Genomic DNA, 23,343 nt, shown 5'->3' with positions numbered 1-23,343 from the left:
GAGATCTAAACAGCTGTGCCATTAGAAAGTGTTGCAATGTGTCATTATGTAATTGTAGGGCAGTTATCAACAATGAAAGTCTAGATGACTGCAGGTTGTCTTGCTGGGCTAGGAAACCAATGTGTTTTTTATTTAATGTTTGTATGATACTTTTTAAACCTTAGGTCACAAAGCTATTGAATGCCAAATTGTTGGAAGTGGAGCAAAGTGTCAAGTGTTTGTTCATACTCTGCAGAGTTTATGGTGAAGCCAAAATCAGACCGGTTGGCGGAACAAGTTACAAGTTAGCAGGTATCCTTTGGTTTATCTTTAAAGCCATTATTCAATATGTATACAAGGGGGTGCTGAGAAGTTCCTGGCTTTGCCCAGAAAGAAGAGAGCAAGAGTTATGAAATAACACATTTTTTCAACATATTCCTTCCTGAGACTGATGCACTTGGTACAGCATAGTTGGCGCTTTTCTAGACTGTTCGAAAAAAAGTCCTTTGGTTGCGCCGCAAACCAGCTCTCGCCAGCATCTTTGACGTCAGAAATGTCCTCAAAACGTTGCCCCTTCAGGTTTTTCTTCAAATTCGGGAACAAATATTAGTCCGAAGGGTCCAGATCAGGTAAGTAGGGGGGATGGTGGACCAATTTGAAACCCAGGGTGTTCAGTTTGGCAGCCACAACATTGGACATGTGCGCAGGTGCATTGTCCTTCCAAAAAAAGGATCACTTTGGTCAACTTTCCACAGCTTTTTGTCTTAATTGCCTCCTTCAGCTGGTCCAGGAGGTTAGCATAATACTGTCCGGTGATACTAGAGCCCTGAGGTAGGTAGTCCACCAACAGAATACCGGCTTAGTCCCAGAAAACAAACGTCATGACATTTGTGGTCGATTTCTGGGTTTGAAACTTCTTCGGCTGCGGGCACTCGCTGTGGCGCCATTCCTTTGACTGTTCCTTGGTTTCAGGATCATAGATGTGGAGCCAGGTTTCATCCTCAGTCACTAACCTGACCAAAAAGTTTTGCGCAGCTTCAAAGTGGGCAAAAGGCTTTAGATGCTTCAACTCGTTCCTTCTTCTGATCACTGTTCAAACGTTTCGGCACCCACTTTGCTGAAAGCTTGTGCATGTCTAGGATAGTGGTGATAACAAATCCAACACGCTCCTGTGAAATGCCAAGGGCTATCTTTTTTGCTGATATTCGCCGGTCCTCAATAATCAGCTCATGGACAGCATCGCAGGTTGCTGGGTCAGCTGAGGTTTGGGGGGCGCCCACTGCGGGGCTCATCTTCAACTGTGAAATGCCCAGTCTTGAAACGAGATATGCAGGTTTTGACAGTGCTGTAGGAAGGACACTTCTCCCCCAGTGTTTGTGACATCTCAGTGTGAATCTCCTTTGCTGACTTTTCCTGGAAAAACAAAAATTTCATGACGGCCGTAACTCCAAAGACGGAAACTTGCTTGTGCCTCTGCCATCACAGCTTCTCACTAAAAGAAAAAACAGTTTTAAGAATCGCAAAGACCTGATATTTACACAGTTACATATGCCCCCACACTCATTTTTCGATTTCATCTGGAAGCCAGGAACTTCTCAGCACCCCCTTGTACATACATATATCTGTAAGAGAAAGAACCTCTGTCAGGTTTTTATTGCTACTTGTGACATTGTACCAAAGACTTACCCTCTCTTTTTGCCCTGGTGACCACTGTCAGTAGGACAAGAGATGGAAGTAATAGAAAACACTCCTATAGGAACAGCACTCCCAGCAGTATTTGTTGAAGCTGGCCATGCATTATAATAGTCTGATTGTATAGTCTCTGTACAGGATCAGTTGCCTCAAGTGTTCAGATTTTGCTTGTGACATGGGAAACTGTAGGTACACAAAGGGGGATTTACAAAGAATCATGCATGGCCCACCTTTGCAAAATATTCACAATATCACACATTGCTTAGTTATTCAGGAAATGTACATGATTTATTAATTTATTAATGTAACGCAATTGCCATGGCAAATTATTCACATATGAAAAGGAAACCTGAAGAAATGCAATGGTAAATTATCCACAGCTAAAGAACAAATAACAGGTATGGTAGCAAAAAGCCCTGAATGATTCTTTGTAAATCTCCCCCGCAGAATGTTTGTTGGTAGGAGCGATTTTCTGCTTTGTCCACATTGCAATAACGCTTCTTCCAAAAGTAAGGAAGTTAAAGTGGACCTACCATCACAAAAATATATTTTTATATGAAGTGCTTGTGTACTAAAAGATGTGTAGGTGTGACATATTAGTGGTATCTGTCAGTGATCATAGTACTCCCTTTGAGAATGCCTTTGTATAAAAAAAAACGCAGATTAGGCGTTAGTGTCTAGAGAAGTGAGTGTCCTGTTGGAGAATGTGGGACCTCTAGGTATCTTGGATCAGAGACGGCATATTGGATCAGACCAACAAACATGGCATGAGTACCAGTAGCAATTTTAATTTCACATTTTGATCGTAATGGCACACAACTGACCAGAGTATAGAGAGACATTGGGGTTGATTTACTGAATAAATATAGGCTGTACACAGCAAATTGATCTATAATCCTTCAAAGAGATTTATCACTTAGTTTAGTAAATAGGTTGAAGTTTTGCCGACTTCAGGCTTCCAATCATGCAAGGAAAAATCCATTTTTTAAAAATTTTTTTTTAGATTACTTTGCATGTGTTTGGATATTCTTCGCAAAGTAGATTTTCACAGCATTCACTTAGTGAATCATTCCATGTAATTTAACAGCCAAATATTCTTTTAGTAAATTAGCCCCATTGCCCTTAGCGAATATGCAGCATTTTGCTAATTTTGCGTGTAATGGGCTTTAAAACCTGTTCAAGCATAATATAGATAGCATAATAGGCAATAAATACTTTTTTACAGGTAGCATATTCACTCTCCTAACACAGTAACAAATTTTTTTAGAAAGTTGAAGATAAACTTTGAACTATGCCACTTAGGCCTTGTATAGACTGGGGCTAAGGTTGCTCCTGTCTTGAAGAGACGCTGCATGTAGTGTCTACCCGAAGCAGCAAAGCCGCAGCCATCTTCTTTCAAATCTGATAATGCAGGTTTTTTAAGAACCAGAGCTGTAGTGTAAGCAACTGTTAGGGTGCCAGCTGCTGGAAACCACACAGGATCGCTTACACCTGCCATAGTTCTGATCTTGCCCTTATACACAAGGAAGCCACTTGTTGTGGCATGTTTTAATTTATGGCATTATTTAATTTATGTTTTGTAAACTTTTGAGGTATAGAAGATAGTGTTCATGGTACATAGGTGAAAAAATCTTACAATAAGAGTTGCCTAATCCAAATATACAAAATAAATTAAGAAAATAAGCAAGCAGAGGGGTATTTTGGCAAACAGAAAAATTATATTTCCTTCTCGGTATAGTCAGAAAGAACGGTACAAAAGCTAAATGATAGTAACCAAAATTTTGGCAATCTATCTGGCTCTAGACATTTTGAAACTATCATTGTACATAGTTTGTGGGGCAGTTAAATGCCCAAAAAGTTCATCATAAGTAAAAAATGCTTGTTGTTGGCATATGTGTGACGGATGAACCTGATGCTTTTCACCCAGTGTGGGCTTCTTTGGGGTTAATAACACACTTGCATGGTTAGGTTAGGTACTGAAAAAAATAAAGTTGCAGTAATGTAGTCAATAAATCATATTTTGAAGTTGTTAACAAGTGTAATAATATTCACATAATTAATCACAGTAAATGCATAATAAAAGGACTTTTTTGCATAAAGTATGATAATGGTAAGTAATGCATTGTAATTTATGACAATAAAGAGAAAAAAAACATAAAAAACATGTTTTTAATACCTACTATATACATCTGTTCTTGTCTGAGTATAGACATGTTCTTCCTTTCGGTTTACTAGGTATGTTGGAAGGCCGTTTCCACAGCCCACTGTTTTGAGGACATGTTTTGAGGTCTCAGTTTCATATTGGAAATACAGTCCTCTTATACCGTGTTCACAGCATTATCATTTCAGTTCATTTTTGAGAACATAGGAGTTAATTGATTTTTTGTAATTCTGAGAATTTCTTTAGTTATCAGCGTATAATAAGATGTACAATTTTGCAGTGTGATGCTCATTGTTACCTGTGTTGAAGTATGATATAGATAGAGTAGGTTTGAAGTTTTATTGATGCGTATAGAGGGGTTATCAGGCTCTAAGGGACTAGTGCTTCCAATTAGTCTTCCAGGTAAGTGGGCTGTGTTCCTTTTTATCTTGGAAATGCTCAGAAACTTTAGGAGGCATTAAGTGAAGTGATTCTGTAGGGCATTCAAGCCAAGGCCAAGCTTATGAAATCAACCTATTCTATCACAGAGAATTAATACAATCTACCTTCTTCTGAATACCTAAGAAGTTGGAGAGGAAACAATAATAAAGCTTTTCATGTGAATGCCAATCACATCTCGATCAACACCCAGGTTTTATAACCTAAGGTCGTCATTATCCAGTGAAAAGACTTAAATGAACTGAACAGATACAGACTTCTACGGATGTCTGATTCCTTTCAATGTGTTGTGCAGAGGCTTGTTTAACTTATTAATTGCATGTTTTTTTTTCTTTTTGAGGTTTGAAGTGTTTTTAAAGTTTTAACTCTGCCTGTTCCTACTTCCTGCTAAAACAAAAAGCTCTGGTAAAGAAAAATATGCTTTTCCTATGCATGCTTGTTGAACCCAAACATTTTTTAAAGGCGGTGGGAAGAATCTATAGGTGGGTGTCAGCCATGTGTTGTGACCCAAAAACAGCTGGGTGGTTACTGAAAAGTGACAAGAGGTGCGCCCGGCTGAAAGGGGCTGGGAAGAACTACAGGGTAATACAAAAAGTTTGCTCTAATGCCTTCCCCCCCAGCAACACTTACTAAACCTTTACTCTGTTCAGCTCCCATCAACAGAGCCTGTTACGTGCAGGTATTGAGAAGCATGGGACAGTAGCAGTACTTGTTGATCGGGGACAAAGAGATGGGTAACACTGTGTGAACTCTGGAGCTTATGCAGAGCTTCCCTTCCTCCCTTTTTTTTTTACAGAGCAGCAGTGGGAAAGTGAACAGAAAATAAGTAATGACTACAAGAGCATTTTTTGTCAGTTTTCTTATCATAGGATAAAAGGTGTGTTGGGAATACAAACACTCCACCACCACCACTTGTCATATCCATAAAATAGTGGGGAGAAAGTTATTGCCTTATCCAATGCCTGTTTTCTAACATGAATATCTTTTGTCTCATTACATTTATCAAATAGATTAATAATGTTATTTTGTTTTTTATGTTTTTGGTGCTTGCGGTTTTTTTTTGTGTCATTTGTCATTTGCTGTTGATGCTCATTTTTTTCATTTGAGCATATAACCACATTTATCTACCTTTTCTTCTAGCAGAAGTTAAACATCTGCCCATTTTATTCTCTATTTTAAAAATAGAACTCAGAGGTTATAATGGTGATATGTGCTGTTAGAAACAGCTTTTTGCCACTTTTAATGTTCATCAGAACAAAAACGGTTATAAATCACTCCATTTTATTGAATGTGGTTTCTAATCCCCTCTTTGGTACTTAGGTACTTTTAGAAGCCCATACCACTAGGGAGCAAAACCTGTTCTCACTTTTATAAATCCAGCATTATTAAAGTACCAAACAAGATTTTCAAAGTTAAGAACAAATCTTCTCTCTGCTTTTTGATGAATAGGCCCCTTTTTTTTTTGGAATTTTTTTTTTTATAAAGTCTTCCACTTTCTGCATTAAAAATCACACTTTCTGCATTAAAGAGACCCTGTATTCGTTATTGCCAAATTCAAGTAAAGCAGCTTCCTGTATGGAAGAATGTATTACCTCTCCTGCGGCAGCTAAAAAGGTTGTTTCAGCCTTGCCAGGCATCAAAAAAACAAAGCTGCAGATATTTCCAATTGAGATTAGATTGCATGGACGAGTCTGTGGATTTCACATTCATGGGGTAATTAATTTACAGCACTTAGTATTATTTTGGTATTTTATTCTCTCATACGGTGTGTAGATTTACAGGATTAACATTCATTTATGAGATTATATTTTAATTTGCGCAGAACTGCATTCATTCAAGAGATTAATTTTCAATGAGAAGTTGACATAATTTGGGAGATTTTGTACTACTTCACGGTGTTATTGTTGTTTGCTGTCAAATTATGTTAAATGATTACAATGCCATGTAATGTGGGATAGGAAATTTCAACGCCTTGCCACTTGACTTTGAGGAGGAGTGATATATTAGGTGGATGAAATTATTGGTTAATTGAAACATTTCTTGTGTGTAACCTTCAAGTAGTATTAAATTCATGATAAAAATTAGGATATAGTCCCTTTAACATTTTTAGGAATGTCTTTAGTTGTATAACTTTCTTCTCCTTTTATAATATATAACTTTCCTTTTTATTTTTATTTTCCCTTTTACATTTGTCCCCACTGATGTTTTTCTGACTCATCTTCTCCCCTAACTTCAAGCCATGGAGTGCAATGACATTTTTTATGCCAAGTTTATGCGCACACTGGCTTCTCTTTGTGTGCCCTATTTTGTTTTCTGTGTACATTCAGTGGCTCGATGATATTCTCATTGTTATCTCATTTGTGCCCGCCATCTACTGAGCCTCTGCACATGTGTGCACTTCATTACACTGTGCACTTATTACTGAATAGGGCATGTCATAAAAAGCATATTTCAAGAGGAATCAAATGAAAGCAGAAATGTGCTTACCAAATTTTCAGAATCAAGTTTAATAACACTTTAAATCTTTTGTATGGCAAAACCATTTTTTCTACTCTTATCAAGCTGATATAAAATGTTTTTAATACTATATTCAGCCGATTGCATATATTTTAATAATGATGACAGTTGGCTGACTTCCCTTGTCTGAAGTTTCTGCATATGTATCTCTCAAGAGGGAGAAGTATTATTTTATTTGAAGTTTGGTACTCATCACCTACTCCCCTCCTTTTAAATGGCGTTCCTATAATATGACCACCTACCCAGCTCAGTGAAGCCTAGACAGTATAGCTGTCCATTTAATGTATTAGTAATTTAGGAGTCTGTAGGAGCCTTTAAAAGTGAAGGAAATGTTATACTATTAACAAAGAAAAGCTGTATTTTTATGTACCTACTGATGTGTTTTACCTGGGCTTTATTACCAGCAAAAACTATGCCTTTTACTTTCATAAAACCCAAGGTTTACTTGGGTTGCTCAAGTGATTGCTAGGTGTTTTTTAAACAGTTAGCATTTTCTCAAGATATGTAAATGCACTGGATAATTGTTGCCAGACATTATCGATTTTGATCATCTCAGGTGAAAATCTGTGTGTACAGTAGTTTTCCCACAACTATTAGTGATCCGCAATGGCTGGCCACGGACGTCCCATGTAATTACCTATGGCTCGGCCTCCCCTTCCCATAGACTTGAACAGCTCTGTGTGTAAAGTGCTTTTTCACTCTAAAGTCACTGGAAACAACCATGAAAGATCATTTCCATCGACAGAAATTTTATAATTAACCATTGACATTAGTAATCTGACCACCAATTGAAGGAACATACTTCCTAATCACCAACAATATAAAGACCATATTTTCTCACTGACTACTAGTTTAATGGGGCCCTTCTTCACTATCACTGTTAGGGGGCATTTTGCTGGTCCCAGTGGGAACTTTTCTACTTACCATCAGTGGGATTTCTCCACTTTCCACCAATGTGCTGCACTGTATAATTCTTACCTTTTTGGGTGCTTGTGTTCCCTTTAATGTTGGATATGAAAACCTCTTGTGAATTGTTTTATGTCCACTCTCTCCAGACATTTTGCCAAAGGGGTCCACAGAAGCACACTAATCTCTTCTATATACATAAAATCACAGTTCTGTCTAGACTAACGTAATTTGATTTTTATGAGGCAGGAGAAGAATTCTCTGTTTTTTCAGCTTTAAAAGCATCCAGTTGGAGTATTCTGCAGCCCTTCTACAAATTTTGGTGGCTTTGTTTTTTTTTTAAAGTAAAAAACACCTGCAAAGTTTATGTAAATGTAATCACAAACATCTCATTACATTTTTAACATGTTGTTGGCATTGCAAAATTAAGGAAAAATTCTATTGAAATGTACAGTTTTGATTTAAATGATACTTGGTGATTTGGCCAATAAGGTCATTCTGGTTCAAACACTTCCAGTTATGGGGTAACAATGATCTGTGTTGTCACCCTCTCACAACTTCTAGTTGACACTGTAGGCAGCTGTAGTAATGCCTCTTTCTGAAGCTTGTTCCATTGTTGTCATTGCAAGACAACCTACCCTGAACTTCGACATACATCTACCATGGCTAGGGAATCATTGTAGATAAAAAGTGGCTGCAAAGAGGCTAGAATGGATTATTAACACTGAAAATGTTTAATAAAATGGAGCAACAGTTTTTTTACTAAAAGAAAAAAAAATGCATTCATTATACATGGGCCTTTAGCAAACTAAAAGTCATCTAGTTAGAAATGAAAAGCTGTTTATAATGTTAACACAAAAATGAATTCAATTACACCGACCTCATTCATACACACGCTGAGAAAATTAAAATACTTCATTTAGCCGTTTGTATAATTTTTGTGCTAATATGGCTTTTGTATGGGTTGTTTGCAAACAGCACTATAGTAACATCCCCAACAGAAAATGTAGAATGTCATTAAGCATTGTTGATTGCTTTCTTTTATACTACCCCACTACAACAGATGTGATAAACCCATCAATTCCAGATGTAAAATGAAGAATATTTAATTATGTATGGTCTGTTTGAATAATGTAGCATGGTGCATTTTGTTTTCCTTCCACACCCATGTCATAAATGTAACCTGTAGTCAATCAATCTCTCTGTATTGAATTTTTCATGGAGAGTCTTGTGCAAATTAGACACTTTTTAATGGCTGAGATGGAGGTTTACCTTATTTATCCTGATAACCATTGTTGCTGGGACAGAAAGCGAGCTGTAATCCAAAATGATACAATAGTCACTGTAAAAGGTGAGTATCTCTCAAGCTGGGACATTGGGCTTGATTTAATAAAGCTCTCGAAGGCTGGAGAAGATACTCTTTCATCAGTAAAGCTAGATGATTCAGCAAACTTGGAATTGATTTCTTCAAAGTAATTTGCTGGACCAGATCCATTCCAGGTTTGCTGGATCACCCAGCTTCGCCATGAAAAGTGTATCCTCTTCACCATTGGAGAGCTTTAATGTATCAGGCCCATTGTTTCCATGACTAGCTGTCTGACTATCTGAAGGGAGCTTTCAGCCCACTTTGGAGAAAATTGTTATAACTTTGTGTTGATAATAATCAGAAGGGACTGCCCTGCCCAACAGTGTGAATGTAATTTACTTCTGTATTTCAACCTGATATACAATGTCAGCCTCACCTTTTGATTCAGTGCTCTTTCCTAAGCAAAACAATATCTGTCATAAAAATAACATACTAAACTGTGGGAAAAGAGTAGTACATCTAGAAATTGTGTGTTTATCCCTTTTGTACAAACATAACATAGGTAACATAAGGAATTACCCACAGCTTGGGGAGAAATATCTCAGCACTTGGGTTATCAGCTCCGGACCTCCGAACCTCCATTATTAGAAGCTTTGCCTGCTATGACAGATTTTTATTTGCCTAACATAATTGGAAAGGCACCAGAGGGTAATGAGATTTTTAGAAGTAAACCCTATAGTGTGTACTTATATATATCACTTCTTTTTTCTAGTTGGTCTTCCAGTTGCTGATCCTATTCTTTTATTGGAAGTCCAGCAGACAGTCTGGTTCAAAACGTTAGACTGTCTCCAGTTTATGATTGTATTAAAGCAGCCATTCTGCTCTCTGTAGCTATGTGATCTTTGCTTGGACCTTGGGATCACAAAGTGCTTATTATTTATGGAAAGAAAGGAGGTCATTTTTTATTTATTTATTGATTATTGCTGATACTCTGTAATTTAAATGATATATTCTGTGATGTGACAATTGCATAGTAGTGCATAGGTAACAATACAGAAAGTTAAAGGGTAACTTTTAAAAAGTAGAATTACAGACTTTAAATTTAGCTTTACCTAGTTTTTCATACTGTCCTGTACAGCACATCGCTGGCTGGCTTAATTTACTTGAGCACTTTCTGACTATAGCCTGCTATTGCTGATAAACAATGGTAATGGGAGATATGTTTTTTGCTGCATAAAACTTTCAATGAGTCACAACATATCCAAGACTCTGCTTCCCCCCCAATCATTCACACTATGGCATAAACCTACATGGGGAAAGATCCTCTAACCAGCATAAGAAATCTGGTGCAGTTAAAGAAACACAGTGTACCAATCTCTACATTTTTGGCAGCCAAGTGATTTATTCTCTCTCTTTTTATAATCTGAAAAGTTTATTCATAATTGGGCATTAATAACCAATGTATTAGCTCCCTTTCTTTAAGAAGTGGTGTAATAAATCCCAAGAAACGTATTGAGAATTGAATTTTTGGTACACCAGAAGTGCTTTACCTTGACCCGACATACTACCATAACTACATCAGAATAAATCGACAACTAGTAAGGTACATCAATTACACTTCTACAATGTGCAGCCAGATAAATGAACCTAAAAACAGAGGTTTTAATGGCTATGATGTATGCAATATTTTGAACAGATTTTTGTAATAATATTTGATATGTTCATCAACAAATAAAAAGATTTAATGCTTTTATAAAAGTAAGATAAAGTTGTTTTTAGACCTACAAAGTCCCACAATTTTGCTGTTTGATTTCAGTATTATGGTCAAATGACAATAGAGGATTTTGAACTTGCTAGTGAATTTTTTCGGACTGGCTGGAGTCAATTATTTATGAAAGGCTCTTTACTTGTGATCTGCCTTGTGCAATGTTGTAAACCTCTCCTGTTTTAGGGGTGTTTAAATACTGTGTGTCCTGAACCAGATCTACCCTTTTCCCCCCACCTATTCCTAAATGTAGCTGCCAGGGGAGAAGTTAGGGAGAATACTATACAATGTCACTTGAGTTACCACTCTTAACCTACGGAGGCTCTTTTTATCACATCCAAGATGGCGGTGCCCAGCAGTAGGCTCTGGTCTTTTGGAGGTCTTTAAAGGGGAGGTTTTACAGGTAAATAACTTGCATACATGTATGGTGAATGCTAATATAATCTTAAATGAAGTTTGTTGTTAAAATTCTTTAAAGTTACTTTAAGAAAAATAGTTATGCTATTGTCCTTTTCAGAAGTGGTCCACCATTGGCAGCTCACAAGACCCTACTCATTCATCTCATTCTATCTAACAAAAAACTTCCCAAAAGATATTTTACACACATTTACTTCTAACATTCTCTCTTGTGTGGACAAATAAAACAGCTGAGACTGCTGCTAGAGGCTGCCATCTTGAATGCAACACTAGGAGACTGAGAGCTGTTTCATAAGTGACACGCTACAGTAGTTCCCTTCCTTTCTCCCCTGGCTAATATACTGGGGATTGTGAAAGTAGGTGAGGTTAGGGCTGGCAATGCTGAGCCAGCACATATGGTATTATACACTACTATAAGAGGTCTATGATGTATAAAAGGAAGAGTCTGCTATGCAATTGACTAGTCACGTTTTTTTGCAAGTTTAATGCTTCATTATCAAAAAGTTAAATTCATTCATGCATAGAAAAAAAGTTAAAAAAAGCATTCCACTTTAGAAATTACAAAATCAGGCATGTGGTTATTGCAGAAAGTGACAGGCGATGTCCCTTCTGCAATACCTGTCTTACCTGCCTGTTCACCCCAGGTAAATGTGAAAAGGCTGAGCTGTGTATGTGCTGCATAAACTTGGGTTGCCAGGGAAGCCCAGTAATCCTGGCTTCCCTTGCATGTGCTGGAGATGAATGATCCTCCATGCTTCTGTGAGTTAAGTCATCCCTGCAGAGATCAAGAGATCCTTTAGAGGAAGAAATGAAAGCCAAGATAGCTCCCTGTGATGGAACTCAGATAGTTGAGTCACATGGATTTAGTTCCACTTTAAAATACATGATTTTCTCTGCTTTTATCTGCATTTTTTTGATGACAGGGGCTCTTTAAAGTTATGAAAAATACAAAAACTCATGAAATAGAATTTTCCATTGAAAATGCATCATACATTAATCTCTTTGCATTTACATTAGACAAAGATACATACAAACTTAAAAATGTGGTATTAGACAAAAAGTACCATTTATATAAAATGACATCATTATGCAGAAATCTCTTGCAAGCAAATGTACCATACACTTTATTCAATCACTGTTATTCCGGTTGTCATGTAATGATTAAACACATACATCTGTGTCTAATGATTGCTATATATTCATGTATACAGCTTTTACCAGCTATGATTATTATGAATTTCCATTTATGTATAATAATGGGTATCATGCAAATGAAATTTAAATTTATACTTGTGCCTTGCACAAATTAGTTTTTCAGTGTTTAGGTAAGGAAGAATGGATATGAATAATATGGAACATTCTGCAGTCAGGTGTATATAACAAGGCAACAGCACTGCACAGAAATGCAGTGCCTCTTAGCAGCCAATATTTCACATTTACTTTACCTGGCTCCACCGAAAATGACATTTGATTTCTATGGGTATTGAACATTGTAAATATGCATTTTTTTTTCTTGCTTTGTCCAGTTAAATGGAACTTATGGCAAGTAAGCTTATCAAGGTAAAGAAGTCAAAAAATAGCAGGCAGAGGACAGGTGGAGCAGCGCCTTAGATGATCTCATGCTGATTTTTTAGGAGTATATCCAGACAAAAGGGTACTGCTTAGACACAACTCTAGATGTTCCCTAAAACAATGCAAGCTGTAATTCTCTGCTTCTATGGAACTTCAGTCTAAAATAAAAACTTCCTATTTTTTGTAAATAATAATTTCCTATTTTCATTATTAAAAAATATTCAATTATTTTGTATACAGAATTACCTTTCGACCATGCCATTTTGTAATTCAGTGTTCTCCCCAGCCCCTTTTAGCTGGGCGTACCACCCGGCAGTTTTTAGTAGCCACCTGGTTGTCATCAGACAACTGCTTAGGCTAGGCTTTGTGTGGAGTGAGATGTCAGTGAGCGTTAGCAGCCTGTCTCCACCAGATTTTACTACGAAGATCATTGGTGGGAATTGTGGTCATGTGACCAAGAAAATAGGTCATTCAGAAGGTACTTTTTGCAAGATTTTTAGTTTTGTAACATTGGAAAATAAAATACTTATACTGTAAGTTTTATTTGACTGTTTGGGGAGCATTGCTTTTAGAACTAGTTTCATTTTTTTTACATTGCTGGATGCATTCAGTGTACATAGAAAGGTCATTTTATGAGCACTAACATTAAGAGTCATCTGTACAGTCGGTATTTTGTCCGAAAAGCATTGAAATCCTTTCACTAGGACATTTACTGTCACACATCACTGGTTATTGGTTGATTCTAGTATACAGTATTAAGTGCTATAGGTCTTATTCAAAAGATCAATCAGTAGCTGTTAAGCTAGACGGGTGGACACCGCAGCTTTTCTTTGTGCTTTTGTTATCTAGTTTTCATTTATTACATCCATTACTTTTTTGTATGCAGTTAATAAACATTGAGCTCCATTACCTTACATCCAGTGTCTCTTTATTTTTTAATTCTAATGTTCAGTACAGTATTCCCATTTGGTATATTTGATTTTTAATATCTTTTTCAGTTATGGATTTTTTTAGTACAATTTCACATTCTTAGTTGCTATACTTTAGTGCTGGTTTGGTGTTAGAGGTTGTATTTCACTAAACCCTTAATTGACAAATATTACATCCCTTTGAAGCCAGTTGAGCCACTTCTTGATGTTTTGGGCTGTTAACTGCATGATGGAAGCTTTTTAAAATACTATAATACTTTATCATATAAATCAGGAGGGGAAAGGAAAGCTTTTTACTTCAACTGTACTACAGTGGGGTTTTCTTTTCTACTTTTAAATCATTGTTAGTTAATGACAAAAGTAAATTGGAAAAGCTGTACAAGAAACAAAGCCAAGAACAAAATAAATTATATATTGCAGGTTACCAGTTCTTTAAAATGTGTTGGCTGCATTTTCTTTTCTTCCCTGTAATAATCATGATATTAATACTCATTGGATCTAGTTTAATAAAGCTCTTCAAGACTTGAGAAGATAGACTGTCATGGGTGAACCTGGATGATCCAGCAAACCTCGAAAAGATTTCCTAAAATAATTTTCCAATATTTGGCAAACATTTTCAATATGCAGTCCAGCTTTTGGGTACTAGTTCACAAAAAGGATATTGTGGAATTGGAGAAAGTGCAGAGAAGGGCAACTAAATTAACAAATGGAGGAACTCAGTTATGAGGAGAGATTAGCTGAACTGAATCTATTCTCCCTTGAGAAGAGAGGTTTAAAGGGGGATATGATCACCCGGTATAAATATATAAATGGTATTAGAACTCTCCTCCCAATTATTCACTTTGAGATCATTACAAAGAACAAGAGGGCACTCAGCATCTGGAAGAAAAGAAGTTTAAGCTCTGGATAAGGAAGAGATTCTTCACTGTAAGGTCTGTGAAAATGTGGAATCGTCTCGGATTCTAGATTTGCTGGATAACCCAGGTTCTCCCATGATACTCTATTCCCCAGCCTTGGGGAGCTTTGATAAATCAGGCCTTCCTGTCCTGGGCTGACAATGCTTACTCACAGTGCTGCACTTATGGTGGAGTTGCTTTGGTACTTTGGTAGGTTTCTCACTTCAGACTACAGAATACCTTCTTTTCTTGTCACCCCCATAGCTTTGGGAGTTGGGGTTCTGGTTCTGTAGTTCACAAGGCTAAACTTGGCAGGAATGACAACATGCCTTGTAATAAATGACACAGTGCACAGGATTTGTGGTTACATTTTTTGCCATATTAGAGAACAGAATAACATATTTGTATTGATATTAAAAAAAGTGTAATATTGTAAGTAGTGTCATAGAGTTTACGTGCATTTTAACTTGCATTCTGTTATGACAATATTGTAAACAGATGTGAAAGGAAATTAATAAAAATTCTTTCATTGTTCGTAAAGGTTTGTGACAAGAATCAATATTAGCATAGATGTGAGCTTGGAGGATCACATGCTCATTTTTCACAAACATTTAACTTCCAACTTTATGATTCCCTTGGAAAACACAGAATATGCTTTGATAAGTGTGTCCCTAAGTCTGATGTTCCTTACAGTGATGGGTGGAATCAGAGCTCATGTTTATACGAATGTTTGATTTTTATTTTATTTTTTTTATTGTCAGCACTAATATTTCATTCTTGTTCCTTTTTTTTTTTCCAGACCACAGTGAACTTATGCGGATATGATATTTTAAAGTAGAGACCTGACTAAGGTATGGTGTATATATATATATATATATATATATTTATATGTCTAAAGAATATTATGTTATTCTTTTAATAGTATGACAAAGAACAGCTCATGTTTCTTAGTAAATTGACACCCTGCATAATTCACACCAGGGTTAAAAATCCTAAGTCAGTTGTATGCTTTTGGGATTCATGATTGTGCAGTAATTGGTTGTTGTTGCATAGACTGGTTACAGATAATTAACAGAGTTGTATGTAAGGTTTAGTCTACTAAAAGAAAGGAGTACCGTATTATAAAAACCTTTTTTTGTGGCCTGTGTATTTAAATGCCCCTGCCATCTCTTATCCCAGGTGCTGCAAGCATTTGATCATTATAAGAAATAGACACATTTTCTCCCTGCTGTGGTCCCCCCTCTCCACTGGCTCATATATATTGATGTACAAAACAATGGTAGGAACCCGAGCAACCAGTGGGAAAGAAAGTGTACTTGCAGCTTACAAACGTGGATCACCTGAAAAGCTAAACTTGTAAGGATGGCTTATTGAGTAATAGTGTTACTCTGGTGACAGGTCACTTCAGATGAAAAAAAGCATTCTTTTAATAATTTATGTTGCAAGTGATGATATATAAAGCTTCAATTTTAAAAAATTCAGTAATAGGTACCACTTTATGTTGTGGTTCGGTATGCTTTTTGTAGGAGAATTTTTATACATACATTTATTTAATTTCAGCTGTGAATTTTTTGTGAAAGTTAAATAATATATATATATATATATATATATATATATATATATATATTTATTTATATTTATACATTAATATATATAATCCTTTAAGTATTTGTACTGTTATTCCATATGCCATAAGGCTTTAAAGCTGTCTATAGCTAGTTAGTTAAATGAAGATGTGCTGCTATAGAAAAGAATTCCTCATATATGCTTCTGTCACTTTCTGTTCTTACTGCAATGTCAAAACTCTTTTTTTTTTTGCTCTTTAAATGTTGCCTTTATGAGTAGAGAAGCGTAGGATGAGGAACTTGGTCTTCTGGATCCAGCACCAGCCTTCTGAGGATGAGCTCACATTTGGATTGCTGATATTTTGAGCTGCAGAAATCTGTTAGATAATATGCTACGCAGAACAGATCAGAAAACCAATTTCTCTCTGTTGGCAATAAAGATCTCTGAAGCTTTTACGAGGTGTGATCTTTCTAGAAATGCAGTGTAACTTTACAGCTTTGTTGACAGCTATTATCCTATACACAGACTGAATATTTTTCCCAGATGCTAGATGAAGATGATGGAATAAGTTGTGTCATGCTAGAATGTAGAAAATACACTTATACACACACCCAATATGTATAGGTATGACTGCTGTGGTGAGAAGTAATAGTTACAGTGATTAACCTGTAGAATCCTAGGATATTTACTTACCTGTTTAAAAGAAAATGAAGAGCTAAACCGGGTGGACCATTGTTTCATGTAGGAGACAAAAAGACCCACACCTTTCCTTTTAAATGGTAACTTTGTTATCCTTTTTTGGAATAGTTAGAATAATTTAACTTTTTTTAAATTGTACTATGTGAAATATGTTAGCTGTTTGCACCCATTTATTTGTGGTTCACCATACTTTATCGATATATTTACTGTATATGTATGTATTATCAATTTCTTTTAATGGGGGGTGAAATGCAGCCTTTTCATCAGTTTTTGTACTGCATCTTGTATTTTTTCTACTGTGTAGCACAAAATTCCACTCCCATAGAACTTAAAGGAGGATGAAAAACATATGTTATATTAAAAAGACAGGAAGCAATAGGCACTAGTGGATTGTGCCAAAGCTTTGCATGTCAGAGTAGGAGGAGGTTTGGCTGTAACAGCAGGGCTTTGGAGGTTGCCATTGGCATGGCAGCTCTAGAAACCTTTAAAGTTGAGCTCAAGGAAAATCAAAAGTACATTAACCTCCCTAGCGGTTCATTTCTTTCCGGTTTTATGTCTAAAAGCGGTACATTGTTTTACACGAAAATTTATTTTACAGTATATTGTAATAGTATAAGTATAATAAAGTTTGAAACACAAAATCATGTAAAAACAATAAATTGAATAAATTAAAAAATCTATATATTTTAAAAAAAAAATTTTTAAATTTTTTTTAAATTAAAAAAAAAAAATCACATTATGCTCATACTATTATATATACTGTAAAATAAATGTTCTTGAAAATAATGTACTTTTTTTTACACATAAAAATCCAATGTATTGCATTCAATACAGTTATTTTGTAACACACTCAGGGTTACCTCTAGGGAGGTTAAAGGTCTCGATTCGGTCCCGCACTGTACTGGATTTTTCCTTTGTTCCAGTACGGAGGAGGAGCCTGGGGGCCACCATCTTCTTTTGTCTTTTTATTTCTTCTGCGTACGTTAGCTAGTAACTAGTGAACCTTAAAATCCAGTTCACACTATTGCAATGCAATAATATGCATTGGTGCAGTGTTGTGCCATTTGTGGCATTCTTTACATGCACATTTTTTGTTAAGTTTTGTCCATTTGGCTTGCTTTTTAAGAGATTAGACAGCCTTGGCATAATTCACATTAATGTGTGAAATAATGCATTGTAACCGTGTGAATGAGACCTAAGGGGCTCCTAAAGGTAATGTACCATTCAGCCAAACCTTAAAAAGCATCAAAAAGCAATGGATATTCATGCATTTGTCAAGACACATATCTTTTTTGGTGTGTGAGCCCCAAATTCTTGATGTTCCAAAACCCCAGAATTTCCATATTTGAACCAGAGTCAGCTTTTCACGCAGCCTGTCAAACTCAGTTGGTATATGCACATAGAGCAAGTCATTTCTTTCTCCCCTCTTAGCTGTGATAGCGACATTTCTTGTCAAGTGTTGCCAAAAATGAATTGGAAACACCCATCTAACTTATTATTCACAGTCTCTCATTAAAACAGGAATTTAAATCCAATCTGGAGCCTTTATTTAAACGTTGCGATCAGTTTTATTTCAACTGATTTGTCATTCATGACTCATAGAGGAGCTTGGAAGGGATGTGAAAAGGCACAGAATATCTTGTCAGTGTTTGAAGGCCGTTCTTGTCAATCACAATGAAATAATAGTCCTCTGCAGAACATGAGTGGGAACGTTTCAGACCTTGTCCGCTTTATATTCCCGTACATATTTATTTCTTGCAGGTTGAAAAGAATGTAGCACGTTAAACAGATTTGAAAACATAATTTGTTTTGTAGTCTTGGTGTATGTTTTTCTACATTCCCAGACCAGCCAAGTCATAAAAAATAAGATGTGCGTCACATGCTCATTTATGAATTTGAAGTAAGACTGCGCTTTTGATGTCGTACTTGAAGCTGAACTCCAGCCTTACCTTAAGTCTTCCTAAGTTGACTTGTATAGGCTCTTCTTCTTTGATTTAACTGCACAGTTGCTTACAGTGTTATTAGAAACTGCAAGTCAGATCAAAGCAAATAAGCAATCACAATAGTTTACTTTTTGAATCTCCCTAGTCCATTTACTCGCAGAAGATTCTAATCAGTATTTCCACTTAATGTATATTTAAAGGCTTACATTGTTTTCTAGTTTTGGAGTAGGAAACATTAAAACTCAAAGGCTATGTTCAGACTGACAGTGAGGTTTTGGTGCAATTACGTTTTTAGCTTTAGGTATTTTCTACCTGTGAGCCCTATAGAGAATAAAGGAGGACGGCAGTGGTACAGTACTGCTGGCTGCTGCTCACTGTCAAAATGGCAATGCTTTATGAGTACTGCGGTGAGAATAGCCAATTGGCTAGCAAAGTACCAGACGATCAATATTAAAAAAGGGGGGGCACGAAAGTAGTCCTTGCTTCTAATAAAATGGTAGTCCAGAATTTCAATACTCCAGCCAAGCGTTCCAGGTGAGAACAAAGGTATGAGGAGTGTTCTTACGAGTACAAGTGAGTTTATCAGTAACCAAAATCCAAGTTTGGATTTGAGCACCCCTAAAGTTAAGTTAGGGCATTTCTAGGCAAGGGCAATAAGAACTGGCAATAAGATATAACAGATCAATTTTTTGGATGGTTTGGGTACAGGAGATTCAATCCTACTAAATGGGGAACATTGTAGGGAAGCAGGCAGGGATAAGTGAATAACTGAGGAAATCAGATTGAAAAATTGTAACCAAAATCCGTGGCATTGTGTGTTCCATAGTGCAAATATTCTCGCATCCCCTAAAACAAAGAAGGGAGGAACATGGAAGGAAATGACCAAATACAAATTCAACATTGTCTTAAATTTCAACTCGACTTAGGTTGCTAGCCATCTCCTACCACTCCTCCAGCTTCCATGTCTTTTCTAGATCCTTTTGTGTTATGTACTTTAAAGTGAGACCTTGGAGTGTACTGGGCACTAATGTTTTTAGCAAGGTAAGCATGTTTATTTCAGAACCTGTGCAATTGTGGAAAGAATCAGAATGTCGTACTCTCTGACACCTAAGCATACAGTAGAGGTAGGTTAATGTATTGATTCCTTTCCAATAAATGGCAACAGATTATAGCGCTGCATAATATGTTGGTGCTATATAAATCCTGAACAGAAAATATGCACCACTTAAAGTAGGTACATATTGTCTGTTCATAATTATTTGGGATGTGGTATTGCTAGGGCTAACTGTTCAAAATAAACCAAATACACATAAATAAATCTTGTTTGTAAATATTATTAATAATAATATTAATAATAATAATAATAATAATTACAACTGGATGCTTATGAGCATTTTAATAACTGTATGTTTGGACAGTTCATCCCACTTCTATGTAGGCTTCTAACAGTGCTTTTCTTTAAAATGCTTTTTGCATTTCTGGGAAATGTTCACCTGAAAAGTAGAAATGTTACCATGAACCTTTTAGGAATGCACATTTACCCAAATCTGTCATCTAAAGTCAGACTGTAAGGCTTCAACACAAAATGACCTATTTACTTCTTCTAAGGGCTGATAATTTGCAGTTTTCTACTGAAGGGGGATAGAACTTTGCTAATTTCCTGGTACAACGAATTGATCAAGCACAAGTAGGAAGTGATTGGCCAAGCTAATAAATATTCAGATTCAGTATTATTTACCATTATCCATAAACTTTGTCCATTACAACTAGTCAACAAATCCTCCAGAAGTTTCTAAAACCAGGGTCATTCCTCAAGGAGAGTTTGGGAAAACCTGAGCTGTCTATATTCATCCAAAACACAAAAGAGTATTCCTGTCCCCAAAACACGAAAGACTATTACTGCCAGGTAAAGGTAAGCAAGGCTTTTTGCTAATTTGTAAAATGAAGATTTTTTTCCTGGAGCATTATATTTATAAGATGCCTTTGATATTGTTCTGAAGTACGTCTGACCTGCACCTGACCTCCTTCTAAAATGCATCAACCTGCTCCAAGCTGGATTTGTATTTCTGTTGATGGAAAAGGAAGCAGTTCTGACACTACAAATGCCTACATGCCCTAGCTAAAGGACGATCTTTAATTATGTAAGCCTGGCACAGCTAAAATAATTGGAGCCTGAAGATTTGAATTTTTACATTACCCAATTTTTGATTGGTTCTCTTTAAATGTTTCATACAAAATGTGTAACATGGCTTTCGAATCCCTTGAGGGTGCTCAACGGAAAAGATTCCGTTTTAAAGGTATCCTGTTATTTCTACAGGAGGCTATATTGTAGAACACTTGATCATATATTATATGAATATTTTCTTATATCCTATTAAAAGCCATTTTTACTTCTGCAGTATTTTTGTTCATTCTTTTGATAGGAAAATTATCAGGGGAGCTCTGATACGAGCAGCATCTGAAACACAATAAATGTTTTTTTTTTCTTTTCTTTTTTTCAGAGCTGAGATTTCTGTGTGCTTTCTGCATATAGATTGGCTATTTCCGTCAGCATCTGTTCTGAGCTTGCCTCCCACACTGTAATGCAATGTGTTTAATTCAATGAGTTCCCCCTGATCTCTGTTCAGATGATTGCACATTCAGACCTTTACAACATATGGTGTAGACTAAGTAATTGATTGGACTTTAACAAGCTGAGGGGGGCTGACTGACTTTAGTTTTTTTTCTTTCAGGTACATATACTGTTACTATTGTATTATTTTATTTTGGAGAATAACTATTTTTCAAGATTCAGCTGATTGTTATTGCACGAGTATTCTTGCTGAAGGATGCCTCAAATTCATTACTGTTTTGTGACTTTGTTTTATAAACTGGACTTGTCTTAACTGTCAAAGACATTAGTGATAGAAGTCACAACATGACAGAATTTGAAATAAAAAATAATTTATTTAATTTTAACACACATATTCATAAATGTATTTATAAAGGTCATTTAAAGCTGAATATCAACCTTACCCTTCTGTCTTGCACAGCTGTACAAGTGCTTCGTCTGTACTGAAACAATTTACCCTGATTTCTCTACACACTGTAATAATGTGCATTAGAAGCTACAGGCTGTCACAACCACCTCCCCACCCAACCTGCTGATAGTCAATTACCATTATTTTTTTTTCTTTCCTTCCAAAGCTTGCAATGCTTCCAGCATATAGAGAAGTGATGTCCAACCTGTGCTGGTTATCCTTTTTGTTTAAGGGGTTTGGTGCATACAGCAAGTTTTACACTGGCTTCTAGTATTTAAATAGTTGACTTTTTTCATGCGATTTTACATTTTCTTGCTACTCCTTCCGTTTAATTATTTTTCCAATCTAATATACTGGATCTTGCTTATAAAATATCAAATGTAATACATATAATTTTTAACAGGCTGTAGGAAGCACAAATGTGGAAGCACTTTTTTTTAAAGAGGCTGTAATAGCAGTGATTTCCAGCAAACTCATGTAATCATCTAGTCAATGACTTTCTCATGAAGCAGGCCTTGCGTCTTCAACATCTACTGTAGCATATCAGCAGTCTCTGACCTTGCTTTGTAGAAGCTTGTATTCTTTCATCACCTCCTATAGCAAGTTTGCTGTCTCTGCTAGCTTTCTGTATCATTCTCTAAATCGATGTCGCTTGAAAAAAAAAAAAAAATACCTTTCACTCAACCAATTGGATCTTGTTTTTTTCTGAATGTAGTAAATTCCTTTACTTTTGTATTGCATATATTTAAAAGTAATTATTCCAAAAGTTATTTTTGAATCTAGATAGGTTAATTTGCATAAATGTTCCAGGGAAAATTGTCTTGACAATTTCTTGTGTGTACATTTAGTTCACTGAGGTACCCTCTGTACTACTGACCAACTCCTTATTACCCTAGGATCATCAGTAAAAGCAATGTGGATCTTACAAAATCACTGTGTAACCACATGTTGGTCTCAGGAAACTGCAAATTGATATAAATATTGGGTCCATTTTTATTGACAAATTTAATTATATACACATGTCAGCCTTTACTTTAAAGTTGAGCTTAATCCTATCTATTCTAAGGGCCTTTTTTGGTTTAGAAGAGTGAGGCCATGATGAACATGAAAATATTACATAAACTGCATTTAAACTAAGCTGCCTATGGGCAGGGGTGTTGAACTCAAATCACATAAGGGGCCGAAGTCTGAAACACAGGCTAAGTCGCGGGTGGAACTTTTTATTAAGATATATAGTGTTATCAGAAGTATAGATCCTTAGACACCATATCACACGCTATTCTTGTTCAATAATCATGTTTTGAAAATAAGAACATTCTTGTCTTTGTGAAGCATGAACATATATTCACTTTCCCATCTTTCAACAAATTGTCTCCCTTTTGCATCAACTTTTCTTTTATTGGACATTTTGGGAGTGATTACTTTTTTGGTCTTAGCAGCTTTTTCTGAGGTCGGTGTACCAGATCTATCCTGGCCTGTCTTGGAGTGGATTGGAACCACTGACGGTGCTGAGGTTGAGGCCTGTGTCTCTGAGTCT

The 23,343-nt window shown here is 36.1% G+C and overlaps 1 protein-coding gene across 5 annotated transcripts in view; it reads left to right on the top strand.

Annotated features, from left to right (window-relative positions):
- The window catches only part of CDKL5 (cyclin dependent kinase like 5), a 184,860-nt gene that overhangs the window by 34,831 nt on the left and 126,686 nt on the right, over positions 1 to 23,343 (top strand). For all 5 annotated transcript variants that reach the window (XM_072427962.1, XM_072427979.1, XM_072427955.1 and 2 more), the window contains exon 2: positions 15,378 to 15,429. The gene's annotated coding sequence lies outside the window, so the exon portion shown is untranslated. The remainder of the gene's footprint in view (positions 1 to 15,377; positions 15,430 to 23,343) is intronic.

Source organism: Pyxicephalus adspersus, chromosome 1 (assembly GCF_032062135.1).
Source record: "Pyxicephalus adspersus chromosome 1, UCB_Pads_2.0, whole genome shotgun sequence".
NCBI lineage: Eukaryota > Metazoa > Chordata > Amphibia > Anura > Pyxicephalidae > Pyxicephalus > Pyxicephalus adspersus.
The sequence above is the reverse complement of the archived record's forward strand: the minus strand, read 5'-3'. Positions and strand labels throughout refer to the sequence as shown.